This window comes from Phyllobates terribilis, unplaced genomic scaffold (genome assembly GCF_046119375.1).
Source record: "Phyllobates terribilis strain yellow unplaced genomic scaffold, ASM4611937v1 Scaffold_1__5_contigs__length_1240528914, whole genome shotgun sequence".
In the NCBI taxonomy this organism is placed as follows: Eukaryota; Metazoa; Chordata; class Amphibia; order Anura; family Dendrobatidae; genus Phyllobates; species Phyllobates terribilis.
In genome coordinates this window covers 68,601,904-68,627,741 of record NW_027362761.1, presented here as the reverse complement: position 1 = coordinate 68,627,741, position 25,838 = coordinate 68,601,904, and the positions used below count along the sequence as shown (strand labels likewise).

Sequence of the window (25,838 nt, the reverse complement as noted above, 5' to 3'; positions counted from 1 at the left end):
GGAATTCATCTATGGGTTTAGTGACCATTTTAACTCAATGGATGATTTCCAGAAACAAGCACGCAATGGAAGGTTTAGATTCTGGAGAACCCCCCCTGGAAATTAAGTGAGCTCTACTCGAATGTGTCATTCACTAAATGAACCAAATGTTTGAATGACAAATTGGGATACATTTTTACAGTTTAAAAACGTGGTTCTGTGTGGAAGATTTTAAAGCAGTCAGTGACGCATAAGGCTGGCAATGATGGGCATTGTGGGCAATAGTAGCGGGTATCACGCCTCATTCCTCTCTTAGTACATACACGACATCTTTTCTGGGGGTTCCTTCTTGTTTCCGTTGCTGGAATAAGTGCAATAAAATGTCGCTCAGTGAGTCTTTTCACATCCTCAGATTCTAATGGATGAGTGGGGCTAACACTTTGACAGACAAGATTTTCAATTACCTTTTCTTGATAATCAAGAAAAGGATCTGAATTTCCTGCTTTTTTGTACAACACAAAAGAATTGTATGTGGCCACCTGAAACAAATAAATAACCAACTTTTTATACCAGGTATAGGACTTTCTTGATACCTGGTATGGCTGTAGAACCTGGTCTGCAAGGTCCACACCCCCCATGTGTTTGTTGTAGTCAATGACTGACACAGGTTTTTGCTTCGGAGTGGTGGATCCTAGTTCTACAGTGGCCCTTGTGGCATCTGTGTGGATCGAGCTGAGGACAAAAATATCCCTCTTATCCCTATATTTCAGGGCAAGCAGCTCTCCGTTGCGTACAGCCCCTGACTGCCCCTTTTGAAACTTTTGGTTGACCAATGGTTGTGGAAACCCCTGACGGTTTTTACGGATGGTCCCACAAGCCCCGATGTTGTGTTCAACCAGACTTTTAAATAGGGGTATGCTGGTGTAATAATTGTCCACATATAGATTGTAGCCTTTTTGAAAAAATGGACTTATCAGCTCCCAAACAATTTTTCCAGATGTCCCCAGATAAGTAGGGCATCCTGGTGGGTTTAGTTGGCTATCTTTCCCCTCATATATGCGAAAAGCGGATGTGTATCCGGTTGAACTTTCGCACATTTTATAGAGCTTTATTCCAAACCTTGCCCTTTTAGATGGGATAAATTGCTTGAGGTGCAGTCTTCCTTTGAATTTTACAAGGGACTCGTCTATAGAAATATTTTGTGTTGGGGTGTAGAGGCTTAAGAATTTTTCTGACAAATTTTCAATGATGGGTCTAATTTTATATAACCTGTCATGTTCTGGGGCATTTCTAGGCAGGCATTGACTATTGTCGTTAAAATGCCAAAACCGCATGAGCATTTCATAACGGGTCCTAGGCAGAATGACTGAAAACATAGGGGTGGCTTGAACAGGGTGGTTGGACCAGTAGGATCGAATGCTCGGTTTTTTAACAAGCCCCATGGCAAATGTAAGTCCTAAAAATTTTTTTATTTCCGGGACATTAGTTGGTGTCCATAAATTTGCCCTAGCATAGTAAGATCGGGGATTCTGGCTTATGAATTGGGACGCGTATAAATTTGTTTGCACGACAATATGCTCTAGCAAGCTGTCTGTAAAAAACAAATTAAAAAAATGAATTGGTCCAAAATCTTCCACCTCCACATTTATACCAGGAATGGCGTTGAAATCAGGGCTGAATGGAGCAGCCGAATCTGAAGCCTCCCATCTGGGAAATGCTAGATCATGTGGCAACGCCCCTTGTACACTGGCGTGCGCCAATTCACTAGTAGCAGGGACAGCGCTTGTACTGGGCAGTGTTCCCTGATTTGGAGACGTTTCTCCAGTAGCGCTATTTGCCCCTATTGCTGTACTGGTCCTTGGGCTTGAGGATGGACCAGAATCACTGCTCATTTCTGGGCTCTCAGTGTCGCCGCTACTAAAGCCCTCAAAATCCATATCTCCATCTGAGATTGCGCTGTCATCAGTGTCAGAACACAGCAGGGCATACACCTCCTCTGCGGTATAAGTCTGACGGGCCATTTTATTTTTATATTTTTTGACTGGACTGAACGGACCGGACTGAAAGGACGGGACCGGACTGGACTGACCGGACTGATCTGACAGGACTGACTGACTGATGTGACAGGACTGACTGACTGATCTGACAGGACTGACTTACTGACAGATCTGACAGGACTGACTGACTGACAGATCTGACTGACTGACAGATCTGACAGGACTGACTGACTGACAGATCTAACAGGACTGACTTACTGACAGATCTGACAGGACTGACTGACTGACAGATCTGACTGACTGACAGATCTGACAGGACTGACTGACTGACAGATCTGACTGACTGACAGATCTGACAGGACTGACTGACTGACAGATCTGACAGGACTGACAGATCTGACAGGACTGACTGACTGACAGATCTGACTGACTGACAGATCTGACAGGACTGACTGACTGACAGATCTGACAGGACTGACTGACTGACAGATCTGACAGGACTGACTGACTGACAGATCTGACAGGACTGACTGACTGACAGATCTGACTGACTGACAGATCTGACAGGACTGACTGACTGACAGATCTGACAGGACTGACTTACTGACAGATCTGACAGGACTGACTGACTGACAGATCCGTCTGACTGACAGATCTGACAGGACTGACTGACTGACAGATCTGACTGACTGACAGATCTGACAGGACTGACTGACTGACAGATCTGACAGGACTGACAGATCTGACAGGACTGACTGACTGACAGATCTGACTGACTGACAGATCTGACAGGACTGACTGACTGACAGATCTGACAGGACTGACTGACTGACAGATCTGACAGGACTGACTGACTGACAGATCTGACAGGACTGACAGATCTGACAGGACTGACTGACAGATCTGACAGGACTGACTGACTGACAGATCTGACAGGACTGACTGACTGACAGATCTGACAGGACTGACTGACTGACAGATCTGACAGGACTGACAGGACTGACTGACAGATCTGACAGGACTGACTGACAGATCTGACAGGACTGACTGACTGACAGATCTGACAGGACTGACAGATCTGACTGGACTGATCTGACAGGACTGACTGATCTGACAGACTCACTAACCCTAACTCTTACTTTCTTTTTTATTTATTTATTTTTTTTACTTTCACAGTGGCAAGGCTGACAGCTCTTGTCACACTGTTTCTCCTCTGCTCTCTCACTGAGATCGGAGGAGAAACTGCATTTATCAGGCAGATCGCCCGGGAAAGTTTGTTGCTAAAACAAACTTCCCTGGTGATCTCTCTGATTGTCTGGTGTGACGCTGACATCATCGAGACCTGAGCCAATCAGGTCTCGATGATGTCAGAGGTCACAGCACCGGGATCCCCGCCGCTGACAGGTATGTGGGGGGTCCCGATCGCCGACCACCGGCTGTCCCTATCTTTTAAATGCCGCGATCGCTATGGATCGCGGCATCTAGAAGATAGGAACAGGTTAACATCATGGGGACCTGATCCAATCAGGTCCCCATGATGCCACATGTCAGAGCTATCGCTCTGAACCGGTACCGCAGCGCTAGCAGGACCCTGGGGGTCCTGAGCACTGCGGGACCACCCACCATTTTTAAACGTCGGCGCTGCACAGAGCCCAGGCAGCGCCGACGTTTATGTACAGTGGGCGGTCCTGAACCGGTTAAACACAGCAGAATTTCTGTGCAAAAAAAGCAGCAGAAAAAATGCAGCATTTACACTACATGTGAACACGGTCTAAATGTCTAAGCAAAGTGGGTATGAAATCTACGCCATCAGCGCCATCTAAAGACGCTGCTGTACTCTGTGGTTTCTGTGCATTTTTTCTTTATAGGTTCCTATGTGGAGCCTGAAAAAAACACAAGGAAAAAAAACGCAGTTGCATTTCGAAGTGCAGAATCAAAGCTTTTCTGTATTATTAAAAAAGTGTTAAAAACGCAAAATCACATCTGCACCAAAAACGCATTAAATATGTGGGAACATGCATAAAGGAAACGCAGCAAACACGCAATAATTGGAGAATATGTCTATGTTATTTGTTGATTCGTGATATATATATATTTAAAAAAAGCAAATTAAAACTGACATGTCTACAAGTTTTTCCTTACTATCAAATATAATGATGAACCTTTTCATATGGGAACAAACGTAAAGGGGTTTTCCTATGAACAAAGTACATTTTAATTAATAGATCTTAGAATAAAATAAACACCTAATCACAAAGATGGCATAATGGAATAATATATGTTATGAAAGAGCAGTAAAAGCATATTATAGCCCAATAGCCTAATTTAAATATGTAATAACAAAGGATAAAAACCTTGAATAATACAGATAATAAAGTACGATGCCAATAAAAGTGCCCACCAAACACAGTAAGATACCCCCACAGTAAATTCCTCCACAGTACCATCCACACACGCGGTATGATGACCCCACTGTAAACCTCCCCCCTTTCGACTAATTATGGTGACCGCCATCACAGTATGATTCCCCAACTGTGATCCCCACATAGCCTCACATATTGGCCCCCACATAGCCCTCCATACAGTATAATGGGCCGTGCATTGTCTTACATATAGCATGATGGACCCCATATAGTCCTCCATACAGTATAATGGCCCCACATAGTCCTCCATACAGTATAATGGGGCCCACACAGTTCTACATACAGTATAATGAGCCACACAAAGTCTTCCATACAGTATAATGGACCCTGCATTTCCTTCCATACAGTATTATGGTCCCACATAGTGCTCCATAGAGTATAATGGCCCCACATAGTCCTCCATACAGTATAATGGCCCCACATAGTCCTCCACACAGAACAATGGGCCCCACATAGTCCTCCATACAGTATAATGGCTCCATCTTAAAGAAAAAAAAAAATACTCACTTCTCCGTTGTCCTCTGCTGCTCCAGTCTCGGCAACGAGCGCTCTGAAGCTCTTCATTTCTCTTCACAGCGGGCAAATTGTGGTGACAACATCACGCCCGCTGGGCTGAGATGTCATACACAGAAGCAGAATGATGGCGGGTGGAGTGTCAGTTGACAGCTGCCTCTTTCATCATTGCTTCCAGGATGCTGATACAGTTGAAAGTGCGATGCCAGGCGGTGGCCCGCCTGGTATCGCGGGTCAAATACACTCACCCTGTGGGACGGATTTGGCCTGCAGACCAGAATTTAACATGTGTCTTTTAGAGTATGAGCAGTACAAGCAGACCATGGTAGCACGTGTAGACCATGACACTGGTATTGTCGATGATCCGTTTAACCAAACCATCCAATATTAGTACCCTTCCTTCTGTGAAATTCCCTTACTGAAATAGGAATTTCACAGAAATTGTTATGATAGGCTACAAGCACTAAGGAAAGACAGGAGATCTGTCCCTACAATAGAACTAAGCTAGATCCCTACGATGTAACGGGGAACCTGATCCTGCGATCAGACCCGCTAAAGTCCTCAGCTAGTCTGAACGAAGACCTACAGATGTGAGGGAGGGATCCCTACAAGAACTAGGGACTGGGAGAAAGATGGACACCTCCTAGCAGAAATTGTAGCAGTAAAAAGACAAACACACAACATAGAACATAAAGGTCAAAAGACCTAGCTAAACTGACTGAGAAAGGTTACAAAGCACCTGGCTAGCTTAAGAGTAGAAAATACAATGAAGTCCAGCATGGCCAGAAGGGCGGAGCAGGATTAAATAGGCAAAAAGGTCAAGTGACCAGCAAAATAGAAAAAACCTAACAGGAGAGTTCTAACAGTACCCGCTCTTCTAAGAGGATCCTCCGGATCCCCTAGGCCCAGGCTTATCCGGAAACCTCTTGTGAAACGCTCTGACAAGTCTGGAAGCAGAAACATCATCCGCCCTCACCCATGAGTTATCCTCGGGACCGAAACCCTTCCAAGCGACGAGATACTGCAAACTCCCCCTATACCGTCTAGAATTAAGGATGCGGGAAATTTCATATTCCCCGTCCTCCACCACCGGAGGAATAGTGGCAGTGGCGTCTCTATCTGATACATCAGCTTTTTTCAATAGAGAAACATGAAACACCGGATTAATCTTCCATGAGGTAGAAACCTCCAACCTAACAGCAGATTGGTTAACTACCTGAAGCACCTTAAAGGGCCCTACAAACTTGGGACCCAATTTTTTAGAAGGAATCCTCAACCGCAGATTCTTAGAGGACAACCAAACAATGTCACCAACCGTAAACAAAACCTCTTGACGTTTCCTGTCAAAGTACCTCTTAGATTTTTTGTTAGCCTCCTGAAGATTATCACGCACATCCGTACAAACTCTCTCCAAATCACCGGACAAACTCTCTTCCTCAGGCACAGCCGATACCAATTTGGAGAATGACCCAAAAGACGGATGTCTCCCAGAACAACAAAAAAAAGGCGAACACCCAGCAGAAGAGGATGTATGGTTGTTAAGAGCAAATTCAGCAAGCGGCAGAAACTCAGACCACCCCTCTTGATTGTCTGCCACAAAACAACACAAGAACTGCTCAACATCCTGATTCTTCCTTTCTGTCTGGCCATTAGACTCAGGATGATATCCAGATGAAAACGACAAATGAACTCTCAACCTGTCACAAAAGGCGCGCCAAAAACGAGCCACGAACTGAGGTCCCCTTTTAGAAACAATGTCAGTAGGAACACCATGGAGTCTGACAATTTCCTTGACAAAGGCCTTAGCGAGTGTCTTAGCGCAGGGCAGTTTGATGAAGGGAACCAAGTGACACATCTTGCTAAAACGGTCCACGACCACACAGATGACCGTGAAACCCTCAGAGGAGGGAAGGTCAGTAATAAAGTCCATAGCCACATGTGTCCAAGGTGCACTAAGAACCTCCAGAGGGCAAAGCAACCCCGCAGCAGGAGTATGAGAAGACTTAGATCTAGCACACACAGTACATTGACGCACCCACTTAATGACTTCCTTCTGCCATCCAGGCCACCAAAAACTGCGACCCACAAGTCTCTTGGTCTCAGAAATTCCTGGATGACCTGCCAACCGAGACTCATGACACTCAACAAACAAATCTCTCCTAAAGGTCCTAGGCACAAACAACCTCCCATGGGGAGTGTTAGATGGGGCATTCTCCTGTGCTTTAAGAATCTCATCTTCCAAAACGGAGTCCAATGCAGCAATCACAACACCTTCTTGTAAAATGCTCTCTTCCTCCTCAGCACCGACCATGGGAGAAAAGCTGCGAGACAACGCATCAGCTTTAACATTCTTGGTACCCGGGATGTAAGTAACGGAAAAATTAAACCACGAAAAAAAAAGTGCCCACCTAGCCTGACGGGCATTCAAGCACTTGGCAGCATCAAGATAGATCTGATTTTTATGATCAGTGAAAACCTGAATGGGAAATTCAGCACCTTCCAAGAGATGACGCCAGTGTTCAAATGCGAGTTTAATAGCCAGCAATTCCCGATTACCAATATCGTAATTAAGTTCAGTCTCAGAAAATTTTTTTGAAAAAAAGGCACAGGGATGTATTCCATCCTTGTTTTTCTGAGACAACACCGCACCGACCCCCACAGAAGAAGCATCAACCTCAACCAAAAACGGCTTAGTCACATCAGGCTGCATAAGGATGGGGGCAGAGCTGAACCTCTCCTTTAGAAACACAAACGCTTCAATGGCCTCAGTAGTCCACTGAACCGTATTAGCACCTTTCCTGGTGAGATCGGTCAGTGGTTTAACAATAATAGAAAATTTTTTAATGAATTTTCTGTAATAATTGGCGAAACCCAAAAACCTCTGTATCGATTTCAAACCAATAGGCCTAGGCCATTCCTGCACAGCTTGAACTTTCACCGGGTCCATCTCAAAGCCCTCGCTGGAGATAATGTAGCCCAAAAAACTAATTCTCTGTACAGCAAACTCACATTTCTCTAGCTTAGCAAAAAGCGAATTGTCAATTAATAACTGTAATACCTCACGTACGCTCCGCCAATGAGACTCCAGATCAGGCGAATAAATCAAAATGTCATCCACACAACCACATTTTTGCCGATCAAAGATCTAAAGATGTCATTAATAAGATTCTGAAAAAATGCTGGTGCATTGGTAAGACCAAAAGGCATAACCAGATTCTCAAAATGACCCATAGGAGTGTTAAAAGCAGTCTTCCATTCATCACCCTCCTTCATGCGCAACAAATTGTATGCCCCCCGGAGATCAATTTTAGAGAACCACTTGGCCCCCACTAACTGGTTAAACAAATCAGGAATCAATGGCAGTGGGTAGGGATTACGTACAGTAATTTTATTAATCTCGCGAAAGTCCAGACAAGGACGTAAGCCGCCGTCCTTTTTTTTAACAAAAAAAAATCCAACAGCCACAGGTGACTTAGAGGGTCTGATATGACCGGCGGCCAAGCTCGTCTGTATGTATTCCTCCAAAGCCTTTCTCTCAGGAATAGTAAGATTAAATAAACGACTTTTAGGAAGAGTCGCTCCAGGGACAAATTCAATGGTACAATCATAGTCTCTATGGGGAGGCAAAATTTGCGACTCCTCCTCAGAAAAAACTTTCCAAAAATCCTGAATAGGTACAGGTAATTCCCCTTTATCGACAACAGCAATGCGCCCGTTACAACACTTGTCATAACACTTCGGGCTCCAGGACTTAATTTCATTAGTAGACCAATCCAGTACAGGATTGTGCAATTTTAACCAGGGTAACCCAAAAATTACTGGAGAAGGCAAATTATTTAATACTACCAAATCCAAATTTTCTTGGTGAATACCATTAATAGTGAAGGGAAATTCATAAACCTTGTGAGTAACACATTTCAAGGGAGAGCCATCGACAGAAACCACGGCAATAGGGGATGACAAAGGTTTGGGCTTTAATTTATGTTTTTCCAAGAATCCCCCATCAATCACATTCAGAGTAGAACCACAATCCCCAAATACCCGAAATTCAATTAATTCTTCCTGAGCTGCAGTAGTAGCAGAAAGAAATACCCACTTAGTGTTTAAACAGGCTATACGGGCGTAACTGACCTCTTTTTTTTTTTTCTTTGTTCATACGAAGCACACAGTTCTTAATGAAATGGTCAGATTTTCCGCAATAAAAGCACAAACCTTCAGAAAACCTGCGGTCTTTTTTCCTGAGAGCGGGGTGACATCGCACCAATCTCCATCGGCTCTCCAATGTCAGTACAGACCCTCTCAAGACTAGGAGCTGACATGGCAAAGGATTTGCTGTCATTAACCCTTGCACGCAGTCTCCTGTCCACCCGTATAGCTGATTGCAAGGAAAAAAAATCTTGTTGTTCACCAAAAAATAAATCAGGCAATCGTACCTTTGGCTCCACAAAATGCGCTCCAGAACAGCTACTCACGTGTTGTTGAAGCTCGGCCACCTCCAGAGAGAGTCCCTGTAGGCGTTGAGTCAAATCCTGAACCGACACCATGATGGAAACTGGAGGTCTTTCCTTAGAGATATTTTTGGGCTGGACTTACTGTTATGATAGGCTACAAGCACTAAGGAAAGACAGGAGATCTGTCCCTACAATAGAACTAAGCTAGATCCCTACGATGTAACGGGGAACCTGATCCTGCGATCAGACCCGCTAAAGTCCTCAGCTAGTCTGAACGAAGACCTACAGATGTGAGGGAGGGATCCCTACAAGAACTAGGGACTGGGAGAAAGATGGACACCTCCTAGCAGAAATTGTAGCAGTAAAAAGACAAACACACAACATAGAACATAAAGGTCAAAAGACCTAGCTAAACTGACTGAGAAAGGTTACAAAGCACCTGGCTAGCTTAAGAGTAGAAAATACAATGAAGTCCAGCATGGCCAGAAGGGCGGAGCAGGATTAAATAGGCAAAAAGGTCAAGTGACCAGCAAAATAGAAAAAACCTAACAGGAGAGTTTTAACAGAAATTCCCTTACTGAAATGTGTGAGGAGGCGGGCCCCCCGACCGGAGCATCGCCGAGGCGACCCCCCGTGATGTCACTGGTGCTGAGAGGACTGGCACGTGTAGGCCCCTCCCCTAACGCGGGCTGCGGCCTACTAACTGCCGCGTGACACGCGCTGGCCAGCGGATTCCTCCCAGACCAGGGCCTGCTGCTGCGCTTCCTGACCGGCACCCGGCCTGGAGGGTCCCCGGAGGGGCTCCTGTGCCTGCGCTGTGTCTGGGGAGCTAAGTCAGGCGACATCCTGACAGGAGGCTGCACCTGATGGGAACGCCGCTCAGGCCGTGCTGACACAGCCACCGTCCCCGCTCCCCTTCCGACGATCGCCGCTACCTGTTCTTCCAGCCAGCCCACCGGGTGTGACTCTGCAGCTGCCCTCAGGGTTTCAAAGAGCTGCGCCGTGGACGCCATGAGGTACTCGCAGCACGATGTGGGGGAGACAACTCACCACCCTTGTGAGCGGGAAATTGAGCAACCCCTCGCTAACATTTAAACCCCCCCCTTTAAACCCCACCCATTGCTAATAAGCCCTAGCCACTCCCTCCAACCCATTGTCATGCAGGCCTGCGTCCAAGCCTGCGGTTGGGGGGGGGGCGGCTGTACTCCGGCCTATCCTTGCAGGCTGCTCACAGTAGCACAAACATACAATCTTGCATTGTTAAAGAGGCACAGTCTTTCAGAAGCAAAGATGGTCAGAGGTTTATCAATCTGTGAACAGCTGTGTCGAAAAATCATGGAACTCAGCTTTGTCTAAGTAATTAGAACTTGATTTTGTTTAGTTAGAGTTTGGACAAGGCTGCAGATTTTGTCATTATTATTTTCATTTCTATGATATGCAACCTGTGGAATAAAACTGACAATGAGTTTAGTGTAAACATATTGTTGTCTCTTTAGTCCTCCTTTTGTTCCACAAGCAAAATCCTACTTTTTACCCTAGGATGTCACAAGACTGGTTGTCTTGTGGAGGATTTGTGAAATTCAGAGATATGAGCAAAAGATCCAGGATCCAGCTCTTCTTGTTTCCCTATCTTCACATGGCATTACCACTTGTCAGTCTTTTAACCTTTCCTCCCACAACTTTCAGAAAAAGGGAAATGTCATCTTTGGAGAGGGAACAACAGGTGCACATCATCAAGAGCTACAGTTCTAAGATTTAACCCTATCACTAATAGCATTCTTCAGCATATGCTAAGAACCTAATAGACACATAGACACCATTAATAATTTGGCTATGTAATACAACCCCTGGCAAAAATTATGGAATCACTGGGCTCGGAGGATGTTCATTCAGTTGTTTAATGTTGTTGAAAAAAAGCAGATCACAGACATGGCACAAAACTAAAGTCATTTCAAATGGCAACTTTATGGCTTTAAGAAACAGAAAAAAAAATCAAGAAAAAAAATGTGGTACTCAGTAAGGGTAATTTTTTTCAGACCAAGCAGAGGGAAAAAATTATGGAATCACTCAATTCTGAGGAACAAATTATGGATTCATGAAAAACAAACACACAAAAGAACACTCCAATACATCACTAGTATTTTGTTGTACCACCTCTGGCTTTAATAACAGCTTGCAGTCTCTGAGGCATGGACTTAATGAGTGACAAACAGTACTCTTCATCAATCTGGCTCCAACTTTTTCTGATTGCTGTTGTCAGATCAGCTTTGCAGGTTGGAGCCTTGTCATGGACCATTTTCTTCAACTTCCACCAAAGATTTTCAATTGGATTGAGATCCGGACTATTTGCAGGCCATGACATTGACCTTATGTGTCTTCTTTTAAGGAATGTTTATACAGTTTTTGCTCTATGGCAGGATGCATTATCATCTTGAAAAATGATGTCATCATCCTCAATCATCCTTTCAATTGATGGGATAAGAAAACTGTCCAAAATATCAATGTAAACTTGGGCATTTATTGAAGATGTAATGACTGCCATCTCCCCAGTGCCTTTACCTGACATGCAGCCCCATATCATCAATGACTATGGAAATTTTCATGTTCTCTTCATGCAGTCATCTTTATAAATCTCATTGGAACGGCACCAAACAAAAGTTCCAGCATCATCACCTTGCCTAATGCAGATTCGCGATTCATCACTGAATATGACTTTCATCCAGTCATCCACAGTCCACGATTGCTTTTCCTTAGCCCATTGTAACCTTGTTTTTTTCTGTTTAGGTGTTAATGATGGCTTTTGTTTATGTTACGGATCCGGGTGGTGGAACCTCTGTGCTGCGGTGCGAGGAGGGACCAGAAGGGCATGACTAAGTATCTACTCGGCCTGACCAAGGTCGCATGGCGGCTCAGTCGACTCCGTGAACTAGGGAGGGACCGAGCAGAGGGACCAGGTGCCACTCTGGGACCGACCTTGTAAGAGAGCAGGTGACTCCCATGGGTCAGAAGGCAGGAACTGACTGGTACAGCGGAAGAGCATGGCAGGCAGGCTGACGGGTGGTCCAGGTAGTCAGGCAGGCTGATTCGGCTGATAGCCAGACAGGTGCTCCAGGTAAGCAAGCTCGCAGGCACAACAGGTAACAGGCAGGTGCTTCCAGGTAAGCAGGCAATCGGGCACGGCAAGTAACAGGCAGGTGCTTCCAGGTAAGCAGGCAGGCAGAGCCCATAGACAGACTGGCGGACTGGACTGTAGGCAGACTGTTGGACTGGAAAGTAGTCAGACTGGCGGACAGGACTGAAGAACAGACTGGCGGACAGGACTGACTTGCAGAGGACCTGAGGGCTGAAGCAAAGTAATAACAGAGCAACAACCTTGCACGGGCACCTCCATATTGGAAGAGGTGCCTTTTATAGAGAAAGTCCGCCGGCCATTGGTCGGGGACTTTTTAGGATGGCGCGCGCGGCCCCTTTAAGAGGGAGGGAGCGCGCGTGCGCCCTAAGCACAGTGCCAGGGAAGCTGCGTGCACCAGCAGCAGCAGCAGGGAGGCCGGAAGACGCCGGAGCAGGACCGCAGCAGTAGGGGGGACGGCGTCTCTGCCTGGCGGGGGGCAGAGACGCCGATGCTACAGTTTAGCTTTTCTGTATGTAAATCCCATTTTCTTTAGGCGGTTACTTAAAGTTCGGTCACAGACATTGACTCCAGTTTCCTCCCATTCATTCCTCATTTGTTTTGTTGTGCATTTCCTGTTTTGGAGACATATTGCTTTAAGTTTCCGGTCTTGACGCTTTGATGTCTTACTTGATCTACCAGTATATTTGCCTTTAACAACCTTCTCATGTTGTTTGTATTTGGTCCATATTTTAGACACGCCTGACTGTAAACAACCAACATCTTTTGCAACATTGCGTGATGATTTACCTTCTTTTAAGAGTTTGATAATCCTCTCCTTTGTTTCAATTGACATCTCTTGTGTTGGAGCTATGATTCATGTCAGTCCACTTGGTGCCACAGCTCTCCAAGGTGAGATCACTCCTTTTTAGACGCAGACTAACGAGCAGATCTAATTTGATGCAGGTGTTAGTTTTGGAAATGAAAATTTACAGGGTGATTCCATAATTTTTTCCTCAGAATTGAGTGATTCCATAATTTTTTCCCTCTGCTTGGTCTGAAAAAAATTACCCTTACTGAGTACCACATTTTTTTCTTGATTTCTTTTAGTGTTTCTTAAATCCATAAAGTTGCCATTTGAGATGACTTTAGTTTTGTGCTATGTCTGTGATCTGCTTTTTTTTTCAACAACATTAAACAACTGATTGAACATCCTCCGAGCCCGGTGATTCCATAATTTTTGCCAGGGGTGTTTATTCTGTGCATATACACTGCTCAGAAAAATAAAGGGAACACTTAAACAACAGAATATAACTCCAAGTAAATCAAACTTCTGTGAAATCAAACTGTCCACTTAGGAACCAACACTGATTGAATATAAATTTCACTTGCTGTTGTGCAAATGGAATAGACAATAGATGGAAATTATTGGCAATTATCAAGACACCCTCAAAAAAGGAGTGGTTCTGCAGGTGGGGACCACAGACCACATCTCAGTATCAATGCTTTCTGGCTGATGTTTTGGTCACTTTTGAATGTTGGTTGTGCTTTCACACTCATGGTAGCATGAGACGGACTCTACAACCCACAGAAGTTGCTCAGGTAGTGCAGCTCATCCAGGATGGCACATCAATGCGAGCTGTGGCAAGAAGGTTTGCTGTGTCTGTCAGAGTAGTGTCCAAAGGCTGAAGGCGCTACCACTAGACAGGCCAGTACACCAGGAGACGTGGAGGGGGCCGTAGGAGGGCAACAACCCAGCAGCAGGACCGCTACCTCCGCCTTTGTGCAAGGAAGAACAGGAGGAGCACTGCCAGAGCCCTGCAAAATGACCTCCAGAAGGCCACAAATGTGCATGTGTCTGCACAAACGGTTAGAAACCAACTCCATGAGGGTGGTATGAGGGCCCGACGTCCACAGATGGGGGTTGTGCTCACAGCCCAACACCGTGCAGGACGCTTGGCATTTGCCACAGAACACCAGGATTGACAAAGTCGCCACTGGCGCCCTGTGCTCTTCACAGATGAAAGCAAGTTCACACTGAACACATGTGACAGACGTGACAGAGTATGGAGACGCTGTGGAGAGCGATCTGCTGCCTGCAACATCCTTCAGCATGACCGGTTTGGCAGTGACTCAGTAATGGTGTGGGGTGGCATTTCTTTGGAGGGCCGCACAGCCTTCCATGTGCTCACAAGAGGTAGCCTGACTGCCATTAGGTACCAAGATGAGATCCTCAGACCCCGTGTGAGACCATATGCTGGTGTGGTTGGCCCTGGGTTCCTCCTAATGCAGGACAATGCCAGACCTCATGTGACTGGAGTGTGTCAGCAGTTCCTGCAAGATGAAGGCATTGAAGCTAAGGACTGGCCCGTCCGTTCCCCAGACCTGAATCCGATTGAGCACATCTGGGACATCATGTCTCGCTCCATCCACCAACATCACATTGCACCACAGACTGTCCAGGAGTTGGCGGATGCTTTAGTCCAGGTCCGGGAGGAGGTCCCACAGGAGACCATCCGCAACCTCATCAGGAGCATGCCCAGGCGTTGTAGGGAGGTCATACTGGCACGTGGAGGCCACACACAATACTGAGCCTCATTTTGACTTGTTTTAAGGACATTACATTAAAGTTGGATCAGCCTGTATGTGTTTTTCCACTTTCATTTTTGGGGTGACTCAAAATCCAGGCCTCCATTGGTTCATAAATTTGATTTCCATTGATGATTTTTGTGTGATTTTGTTGTCAGCACATTCAACTTTGTACAGAACAAAGTATTCAATGAGAATATTTCATTCATTCAGATCTAGGATGTGTTATTTGAGTGTTCCCTTTATTTTTTGAGCAGTGTATATACCTCAACATAGCTTTGCCAACCCCAGTGTAAATTTCCATTATTTACTATGCTAGCTGCATTCAGAGTAGAATACCTTGTTTGTCATATTAAAAGCGAACTTTATGTGAGGCCTTCAGACACAAAAGGCTCAAGTGAAGTCAAGACTGCAACTTCTGTTAATCTGAGCTATTAAATGCGGACTAAACTACAAATGCCCTAAGTTCTGTCCAGTGCAGGGTATAACAATGACACAGGGTATGCCTATCCACTGGATATACCATAAATGGAGGTCCTACCTCTGGGGTCTACAATTTTGTTAAGAATGTGGGTATCCACTCACCTGGATGTGGCAAACACGCATCCTTCACATGGCAGGATCTTGATCTTAGCCATTTATGGCATATAAAAATATGCCAGAAATGTTTTGAAAATAGCTTATGTTGTGTCTTGCTTATGCTTCCAGTATTCCGTACACCATTATAACCAATGATAGCACAATTTGCTTTAAAATCACGTAGCCATTGGGCGTCACATTTGGTTGAGTTTCAGACGCAAGCAGCAACAAGCGCCAAGTTGGTACCCTTTGGGTAGGTATTATTCTAATGATTGTTGCTAACTATAACTACTATGTCTAATATACTTGCAATCAAAGCTGGTTTTAGACAAAGTGGGGCCCTGGGGAAAAGTTTAAAGTAGGGTCCCAAATGCTAACATATTGCACCATTACACAGAACATTTTGGTTGTATTACATGCGCTGAGTTTAGGCCGCCAAACGAGCGTGACCGACAATATTGAAGTCGTTTGACGCTTGTTTCCTAGCTTCTTTACACCGGCTGAGTAAGAATGATGGGGACAGAACAATCACTAATAGATCAATCTGTCCCCATACATATCATGTTATCAGCAGCATATCTACAGTTTTCACCGGGCGATTCGCTGGTGAAAACAATAATTTTTGTTCTGGCATAAACAATCTAATCACTCGATAAATAGGCAGCATTTTGCTTGTTTAGTATAATACACCCCATAGTCCTCCACATAATATAATGCACCCCATAGTCCTCCATATTGTATAATACACACCCCATAGTCCTCCATACAGTATAATGCACCCATTGGACTCCATACAATATAATGCCCTCCCCATAGTCATCCATATAGTATAATGTGTCCCATAATCCGCCATAGAGTATAATATGCCCCATAGTCCTCTATATAATATAATATGCCCCTTTGCCCTCCATATAGTATAACACACTCCCCATAGTCCTCCATATAGTATAATACACTCCCCATAGTCCTCCATATAGTATAATGCACACCCCATAGTCCTCCATACAGTATAATGCACCCATTGTCCTCCATACAGTATAATTCACTCCTTATAGTCCACCATATAGTATAATGCACAGCTCATATCATCCCTATAGTATAATGTACTCTCCATAGTCCTCAATATAGTATAATGCACCCCCCATAGTCCTCCATATAGTACAATGTACGTCCCATAGTATAATGCACTCAATAGTCATTGATAGAGTATAATGCACCCCTCATCTAGTATAACGCAGCCCCCCACATAGTACATATACTATAATGTACCCCATAGTCCTCGATAGAGTACAATGCATCTCCCATATAGTACATTTAGCAGAACGCACCCCATAGTTCTCGATAGAGTATAATGCAGCTCCCATATAGTACATTTAGCATAATGTACTCCATAGTTCTCGATAGAGTATAATGCATCTCCCATATAGTACATTTAGCATAATGAACTCTATAGTCCTCGATAGAGTATAATGCAGCTCCCATATAGTACATTTAGTATAATGCATCCTATAGTCCTCGATAGAGAATAATGCAGCCCCCATATAGTACATTTAGTATAATGCACCCCATGTCCTCCATAGAGTAAAATGCAGCCCCACAGAGTACAATGCAGCCCCATAGAGTACAATGCAGCCCCACAGAGTATATTGCAGCCACATAGAGTATATTGCAGCCACATAGAGTACATTGCAGCCCCCATAGAGTACAATGCAACCTCATAGAGTATAATACAGCCCCTATAGAGTACAATACAGCCCCCATAGAGTACAATACAGCCCCCATAGAGTATAATGCAGACCCCATAGAGTATATAGTATATAGCACTTTTAGTATAATGCACCCCATAGTCCTCGATAAAGGTCAATACAGCCCCATAGCGTACAATGAAACCTCCCATAGAGTATAATGCAACCCCCATAAAGTATAATGCAGCCCCCATAGAACATAATACATCCCTCATAGAGTAAAATGCAGCCCCCATAGAGTACATATAGTATAATGCAGCCCCATAGTCTTCACTGCAGTATAATGCAGCCTCCATAATTCTCACTGACTTAAAAAAAAATACATACTCACCTCTCCTTTTTCTCCTGCTTTACATGAGGCAAAAAAACAAATTGACAATTGTAGAAAAAACAACCTTTCATACTTGTTTAAATTAACTTATATTCTATGTACATTGTATGTGTCTTCTTAGATTGTACCACCACCTAGAAAACCAGTGCAATTAGTACAGTATTTGCCACAGTATAAACTCATGGGAAATGTTCCTTTGTGTAGTCGCCTTCTGGACAGTCAATTTAATTTGCAAATAGAATCACATCAAGGGGATATTTCACATCTATGGCCCTGTTTAAAAAGGGGTACTGATGATACTTTAGTTTGGCCATGGAGTGTTGACGTAGATGCAAACAAGGGGAAAAGACGTCTAGCCAAGAAAAACTCAGTGGTAATCAACAGTTTAAAAAAAACTCCATCGAGTATGGCCAGATCACACAAAAAAGAGGACAATAATAGACCTACGTGTTTCGACATGTAGCCTTACTCATGGTACAAAACGTTGTTCACGTAGATGATCCACCCTGTCACCCATGTTACATAACTATACTGTAGCGGGTGAACTACCTTGTAGACATCTCAAACTTGTTTCAACAATAAGTAGAACTTTCAGCAGGGTTAATTAATTAAAAGATTGCTAAGGAAAAGTCAGATGCCAAGGGTTTACTTATGACCTGCTGTTTATAGAAACATCTTAACTAAATAATGTACTTGCCCTTGGTATCACATGAGCGACATCACTACATTTCCCCATATTCAGCCTGAGTACCTGATGTCAGAAAACAATTAGTCACACAGCAGTCCACAACCGGATGTTATAAATCCTCATTATGACCCTTTATACCTTGTGAGGAAAGGAGCATTGTTAGAGAGAGGAAATTCCCTAGGCTGTGTGACGTCACTGATCTGCTGACTAACTCACAAGCAAGTTATTCTTGTGACTGTGTTTCATCACCGGAGGGTTCACAAATGCTGCAACTTATTACTGAGGACCTATTGTTGAGGCACCATAGCGCCGACTATTTCTCACATGGTTTACACCGGGATAGTTATGTTGTATGTACCCTATATCTGGCGAGTATCAACATTCCGTAACTCATCAAGCTCTCATTGTGTAAGTCTCATTTTCAGATGGGTTCCTTCCAATATATGCCCTGTTCTGTTTCCTTTCTAGGTTTGTGTGTATTATGCATTTATGGATTTCAGTCAAGTGTCCTCAAACTATTAAACTCTTTTCTGTACTCAGTGAGGAGTGGCTCCCTTCTATAAAGTGACGGTGGAGGGGGATCTCCTCTAACAGCAACACACAAGTAAATTAAAGTCAGGGCATACCATGAACACTCATGCACACTTTTGTGATAAGTATAAAAGAATATCCACTTGCACAGACTTGTAGGGTAACACATGAAAGCCATGAGTCAATTTTACTAGGGACATTGAGTGAAGAGATAGGAATCCTCCATATCTTACCCTAATAGCATTTTTAGAAGAATACCTCTATAGAATGACATGAAATGAAGCAGGCCATAGCTTTTTTTTATTCTCACTAACCCTGAGTAAAAAAATCCTTGAAGGGAATCTGTCAGCATGTTATTTGCCTGCACCATGAGGTAGGGACAGAGACCCTGATTCCAGTGATGCATCACTTAGTTTACTAGGCGCAGCAGTTGTGATAGAGTCAGTTTCCTCTGCTGCTGCAGATTCAGCAGAGCTCTGTTGCTGATCCCTGTATATCCCCGCTCACACCACAGCTTTCTGTGTACATTATATAGTGAGAGAGCTGCTAATCTGTGCTGGTGGTGTGGTTGGACTAACCTGCACATGGCAAGTTGTCCTGTAATGATAATCTCCTGCTGATAAAACACTGGTTGTACTGAAACAGCAAAACACAGCTTAGTAAGTGACACATCCCTGTAATCAGGGACTCTGCTCCGACATCATGCTGCACTGAGATTACATAACAAAAACCTGCTTTTTTGTTATGTAATCTCAAAGATTCCCTTTAAAGCAAAATCATAGGTAAAGTAAGTGCCTGTGTGACTAAGATGACAAATACGGCTCCATTGGGATCCAATCTAGAAAGAAGTGATCAGGTTGGGTTGTAACAGACATGGTTTAGGGCTAAACTGAGCAGTCTACAGCATTCTTAGGTTTCCAGCCTCTAATCCCCTCCCTTTACAGTGAACTGAACTTCTCTGCACAGAATTCCCCAGTCAGTTGCTATCCTCAGAGAAAACTCTCTTAACAGCAGCTGATGGAAAAAAAAGATTCCAATGAACAATACCAAACCAGAAGACATGTAGTGTAGTCATGGCAGGTGGAGTTCCCTTACTACAAACAGGCAGAATGTCAGGTCAGGCAGCAGCAATGACAGTGTCCAGGAGACATTTGTCTTCTATTATAAAGTCTATTGAAGATTGTGCTGGTTGTGACAACATGATAATTGAGTGTAAGCATAAGCCAACATAGGAAGTACTCCAAGTAGTTGATAACTCTGCTCCCATGTTATGTCCTCCAAGCCTTGTATTAGCAAAGATCAAAAGATGATCTTCAGAACACTCCTAATCAGGTGAAAAAGTTGGGGGACCATAATTATGATCTTTTTGATTTTTGCCTGACATTACAGAAATTGGGGTGCTAGTTGCAAACAGGTTTAAGTATGTTACTATCAAATGACCCTGTATTACTAAAAAACATGCTTAATTTTCCACGGTAGGACTGAGCAGGCACTCTGTTTCAATATAACAACTTTTTTTAAAAACAGACTTTTATAACACATAATACCAGACTATTATTCACTGGCTCAGCAATAAACAGTCTTTGAAATTTACTTTATAATAAAAATCGAACCTGTATTCATAGAGGATGCACCACTAAATAAAAAAAAGAATATGTATTATAGTGTGCATCTAAATATAATAATATTATCACATCATAACCACATAATACCATCACACAAAATAATACCGAAATACTGTTACTGAATATTGAACACTATACAATAATTAATATTACCAGCATTCAGTGCCATACAATTGTAGGTACAAGTTCTACAGAGGAACTCTGCAGACCAATGTAGACGTTTTGTTTTTTTTAAATTTGAGTGAGACACTTTTAATTTTCTTGCAACGCTGACCCAGACCACCATGGCGACTTCTCCATGTCATTAGTTGTTTAGTTGTCTCTGCAGTGTTTATTTATGTGTTCTTGTTTTTACAGCAACCTTTCCACCTAGTCATCACCCTGTACACAAACCTCACATACTGCTGCTCCTTTAAAAGTATCATCTTAGTGCTTCTCCAATTACTGTACCTGCTTAGTACAGTTCTCCCAAATAAAGTGCCTCAGAAATATTTGGCTCAAACTATAACTATATTAGTGTAATGAAAGTCACAAGTTACTACAAAAAATGATTTCTGCTGTGCAATAGCCCTCAACTGTATCTGTATCTTGAGGAAGCTAATACCCCACTTCCCAACTTTTAAAAACATGAAAGAGTAACACATACAACTTAGTGTGCTGCAGCAATACTATACCCATACACACAGCTCTGTTACATCATTACACACACAGCTCTGCTACAACAATATACACAGCTCTGCTACATCAATACAAACACATACACATATAGTTCTGCTACATCAATACAAAAACATTCAGCTCTGCTACATCAATACGAACACACATACCACTGCTACATCAATACACACTGTAGGGATTTACTTGCTTTTAGGCAGCTGGTACCATTCACACAGGCATGTCTTTTTTGGGTCAAACAGGGAGGTTTATTGAAGTGCATAAACTTCCAGCAGAACGGAAAACAAACAGCCTTTCTCCAGCATAAAGGAAAAAAAAAAAATAGTCTATATATGGGCACATGCAGGCTCACCCGTTCAGATACATGTCCAGCTGTCTCTCAAGTTCTGTCAGAGAGACCAACACCAAGAGGTCTTTTCCACTCTCCTTCCAGAAGCAGACCACAGTCCCTCACCCGTGCGGTAATCCTGGCACTTCACCTGGCTCAATTTAGTCTGCAACAAATGGCACTCTACAGCTCCCAGCAGAATCTACACACTGCTCAGTTCCCCAGCACATGCACACCAAGTGAACCTACTTTTTGCTACCAGTAAAAAGCTATGTAAGTGCCTCTAATCAAACCCTGCAGAGTTGGGATTTAACCTTGTCCTACCTGTCTTTGCTACCACACACACACAGCTCTACTACATCAATACACACATATATCAACAAACATTAAACGGAATCTGTCAGGTAATTTTTTTTAAGTACAATACTAATGGTATCCTGACATAGGGCTTAGGCAGCCTTTTCAGAATATGTAATTTTTTCTAAAATAGTGTGTCACAGAGAAATATTACAAATCTCTCAAATCTCTCCCTCTAAACCCATCATCCCCACTCCCCTATCCCATTTGGAGTAAGAAGAGATAGCAATGTAAAAAGCTGCTTCTATGTCAAATTGCAGTGTATAAAAGAAGTGACAAACTTAATTATCCAGGCTAATTACCATACGAAATGGAGCTCCTGGTAAAAGAGACGTGTGACAAATAGGCACCTTTGAACATATGGGCTGGAGACTGAATGAGATGTGTATTTGATTAGAAATAACCAGTAAGACACAGATTGAAGGAGATCGGAAACATCTCATTAGCCCTCAAAGGGAAACTATCACACTCCTTACAATAGCCGGGTCATTCCCATTTGTACACTCCTTTAATCACCAGACATTGGCCAGACTCTGAGGCTCCGATATAAAATATGGTATAACGGAATTTCTATAATTCTGATTGTGGTGAGACATATATTTTTAGAGGCGGGGCTAATTAAGGAACAGTATGCATATTTTTCCATATCTGTGAGCCCTGCTGGTGAGCTGTAACACAAGAGGGCAAAAATAACCAACAGCAGCCATGTCATGTTTGATCTCTAAGTAAAGGTAAAATTGCAATAAAAAATATGGCATCACTTGCTAACTTCTGCGATCATCGAGCGAGGAGATATCACAGAAATTAGAGATTTAATAAAACCATGAAGGGCGGAGACCAGCCCACGTGAGGTCATCACAGGGGAATGTGTGGGCAGGGCCCACTTTGGCATAAAAGATCAAGATAAATATTGATCTATCTCATGCTGGGAGATACATATCGTGTAAGCAGGGGTCACGTTTGCGGAACGGCCAAATTAATTGGGGTGCTCGCCTCCAACTAAACTGAATCATATCTGCGATCGGTATAGTAAGTTCTTCTATTAATCCCTTTTATTTTGTGTAACTGTATATGCTGTATTGTTTTGTCCCCCTTTGTAAAATCTTTTGTATATTTTTTCAGAAACACTGACTCTCTTTGGATTAAATATAAAATTTAATAGTTCTGTTTCTTTTGCTCTGTAATCGTTCCTCCCCTAAAGCCACATGCTACCTATAAGGCGTCCAATCGGCCAGAACGGATTGGTGGTGGCAGCTAATAATCTTTATTAGGTTACCATGAGGCTGGCTGTGATCGTACGGGGGCCTATACACATATTCCACGCATTGGAATTTGGAGGTGTGTACGCCGTATGCTCCCTGTTAGGCTTCAGATAACTAATAAGTGAGAACAGCCTGCAGCCCCCTCGGTTGATCGTCGGCCAATCGTGCAATTGTTTGGACGATAGGGGGCAGCAGACAGCTGTTCGCTCCAGAGATCACAGTGGGTGGTCTCTGTGAGTAATCAGAATCATGTGAAATCCCTGACATAGTGCATATTCATTTTGGATTTACATATGCTTGCCCAGCAGGCACGCAGCTGTGAATTCTCCAGTGCTTACAGCAAGAAAACCTGAGAAGATACAGCAATAAAAGTTACATATTCTGAAAGAGCTGCCCAAGCCCACTTTCAGGATACCATTAGTAATGTAAAAAAAAATTCACCTGACAAATTCCCTTTAACTGTGTCCTAATCCTCTTCATTGCAGGTCGCGTTACCAGAGACTGTCACATGACCTGGCAGGACCTTTGGTCTTTACAAAGACTAAAGGGTGGAGGAAGGACCTTTTAGGCTCTTTACTTCACCGTTATATTCAGCTGCATCTATGACTTTAGGACACAGAGACAGTTGATTTTGGGACATACTCTTAACTTCCCGAGTGTCACGGGTGTGTCAGGTGTGACAGACAGTCACATAGTTACATAGTTACATAGTGTAACGGGTCCGGGAGGCGGACTGTAACGGGTCCGGGAGGCGGAACCTCTGAGCTACTATACAAGGGGGCGGCCCTTGTAAGGGAGCGGGTGGCAGTCTCTGGGTGAACGGACAGGGAGTTACGGCAAGTGATCAGGGCAGTCTCTGGGTAAGGGGTAGGTACGACCTGTGATGGCAGAGCCTCCGGGTAGGCTAGCAGGCAGGTGGTAGATGTGTGCTCCCAGGTGAGCAAGCGAGAGTCTCTGGAATAGCAGGTGGTCACGGCACGTGACGGCGGAACCTCCGGGCTGGCAGGCAGGTAGGTAACGGAGAAGCGCTCCCAGGTGAGCGGGCAAGAGTCTGGAGTAGCTGGTGGTCACAGCACGTGACAACGGAGCCTCCGGGCTGGCAAGCAGGCAGATAACGGAGAAGCGCTCCCAGGTGAGCGGGCAAGCTGGTCCATAGACAGACTGACCGGAGTAGTAAGGCAGACCGTCGGACCTCAGGCAAGCAGGCAGGTAGCTGATATGCGCTCCCAGGTGAGCGGGCAGGCTGGTCCTTTAGACAGACTGACAGGAGTAGTAAGGCAGACCGTCGGACCTCAGACTGGCAGACAGGTAACAAGTATTCAGGCAGGAATCAGGCAGGTAACTGGCAGGTACTGGCAGGTAACTAGCAGGAAACTGGCAGGTAACTGGCAACGGGACCTGAGGGCTGAAGCACAGGTGAGACACAGGTGCAAACAACATTGCTCGGGCACCTCCATTTTGGAGGAGGTGCCTTATATATGATGAAGTCCTCCGGCCATTGGCCGGGGACTCTTTAGGGCGGCGCGCGCGGCCCCTTTAAGAGGAGGGAAGCGCGCGCCCTAAGCACAGGGGCCGGGAAGGAGCGCGCGCTGAGAGCAGAGCAGGAGGAGGACGCCGGGACGGAGCGCGCGCTGACAGCAGAGCGGGGAGAGGGCGCCGGGACGGAGCGCGCGCTGACAGCAGAGCGGGGAGAGGACGCCGGGACGGAGCGCGCGCTGACAGCAGAGCGGTGAGGGGAGCAGCGTCCCTGCCTAGCAGAGGGCAGGGACGCCAGCGCTACAGTACCCCCCCCTTTAGGCCCCCCCTTTTTTAGGCCAGACAGAAATTTAGCTAGGATGAGAGGGGCATGGATATTCTCCCGGGGCTCCCACGTTCTCTCCTCAGGACCAAACCCCCTCCAATCTACCAAGAAAAAGGTCTTTCCTCTTACCCTTTTGGTGGCAAGAATGTTCTCTACCTCAAACTCGTCCTCAGCAGAAACCGGAGCAAGAGGCGTACCTGTAGACTTAGGAAAAGAGTTAAGTACCACAGGTTTGAGGAGAGATACATGGAAGGAGTTAGGGATCCGTAAGTTGACCGGGAGTTTCAATTTATAGGCCACCGGGTTGATCTGACTGATAACCTCCAGTGGGCCGATGAACCGAGGCCCCAACTTATAGGAAGGGATCTTGAGCCGGACATATTTGGACGAGAGCCAGACTTTATCCCCAGGACGGAATTGAGGAGGATCCAGACGTCCTTTGTCAGCGTGCCTTTTCATACGCTCGGATGACAGAAGGAGTGCGGACCGGGTACTCTCCCATATGGAGGAAGACTCGCTCTCGTGATTGTTGTACGAGAATTCGGCCCATGGCAGGAGATCCACCCAGTCAGAATGGTGAGCATTAACGAAGTGCCGGAGGTAACTGGTCAGGTTCTGATTGATCCGCTCCACTTGACCATTAGACTGTGGGTGGTAAGCGGAGGAGAAGTCCCGAGTGACGTCTAGCAATTTACAAGTGGCTCTCCAGAAACGAGAAGTGAACTGTACTCCTCGATCCGACACGATGTGACGGGGCAGGCCATGAAGACGGAAGATGTGGCGGATAAAGACTCTAGCCAGCTCGGGTGCAGACGGAAGACCTGGCAGGGGAATGAAGTGAGCCATCTTGGAAAA

General features: G+C 44.7%; 1 long non-coding RNA gene across 1 annotated transcript in view; it reads right to left on the bottom strand.

The window, feature by feature from the left end:
* Window positions 1-21,820, bottom strand: part of LOC141204046 (uncharacterized) — a 132,777-nt gene extending 110,957 nt beyond the window's left edge. The window contains exon 1 of the long non-coding RNA XR_012275072.1: window positions 21,588-21,820. This is a non-coding gene — a long non-coding RNA (uncharacterized lncRNA). The remainder of the gene's footprint in view (window positions 1-21,587) is intronic.
* Between the last annotated feature and the right edge of the window lie 4,018 nt (window positions 21,821-25,838).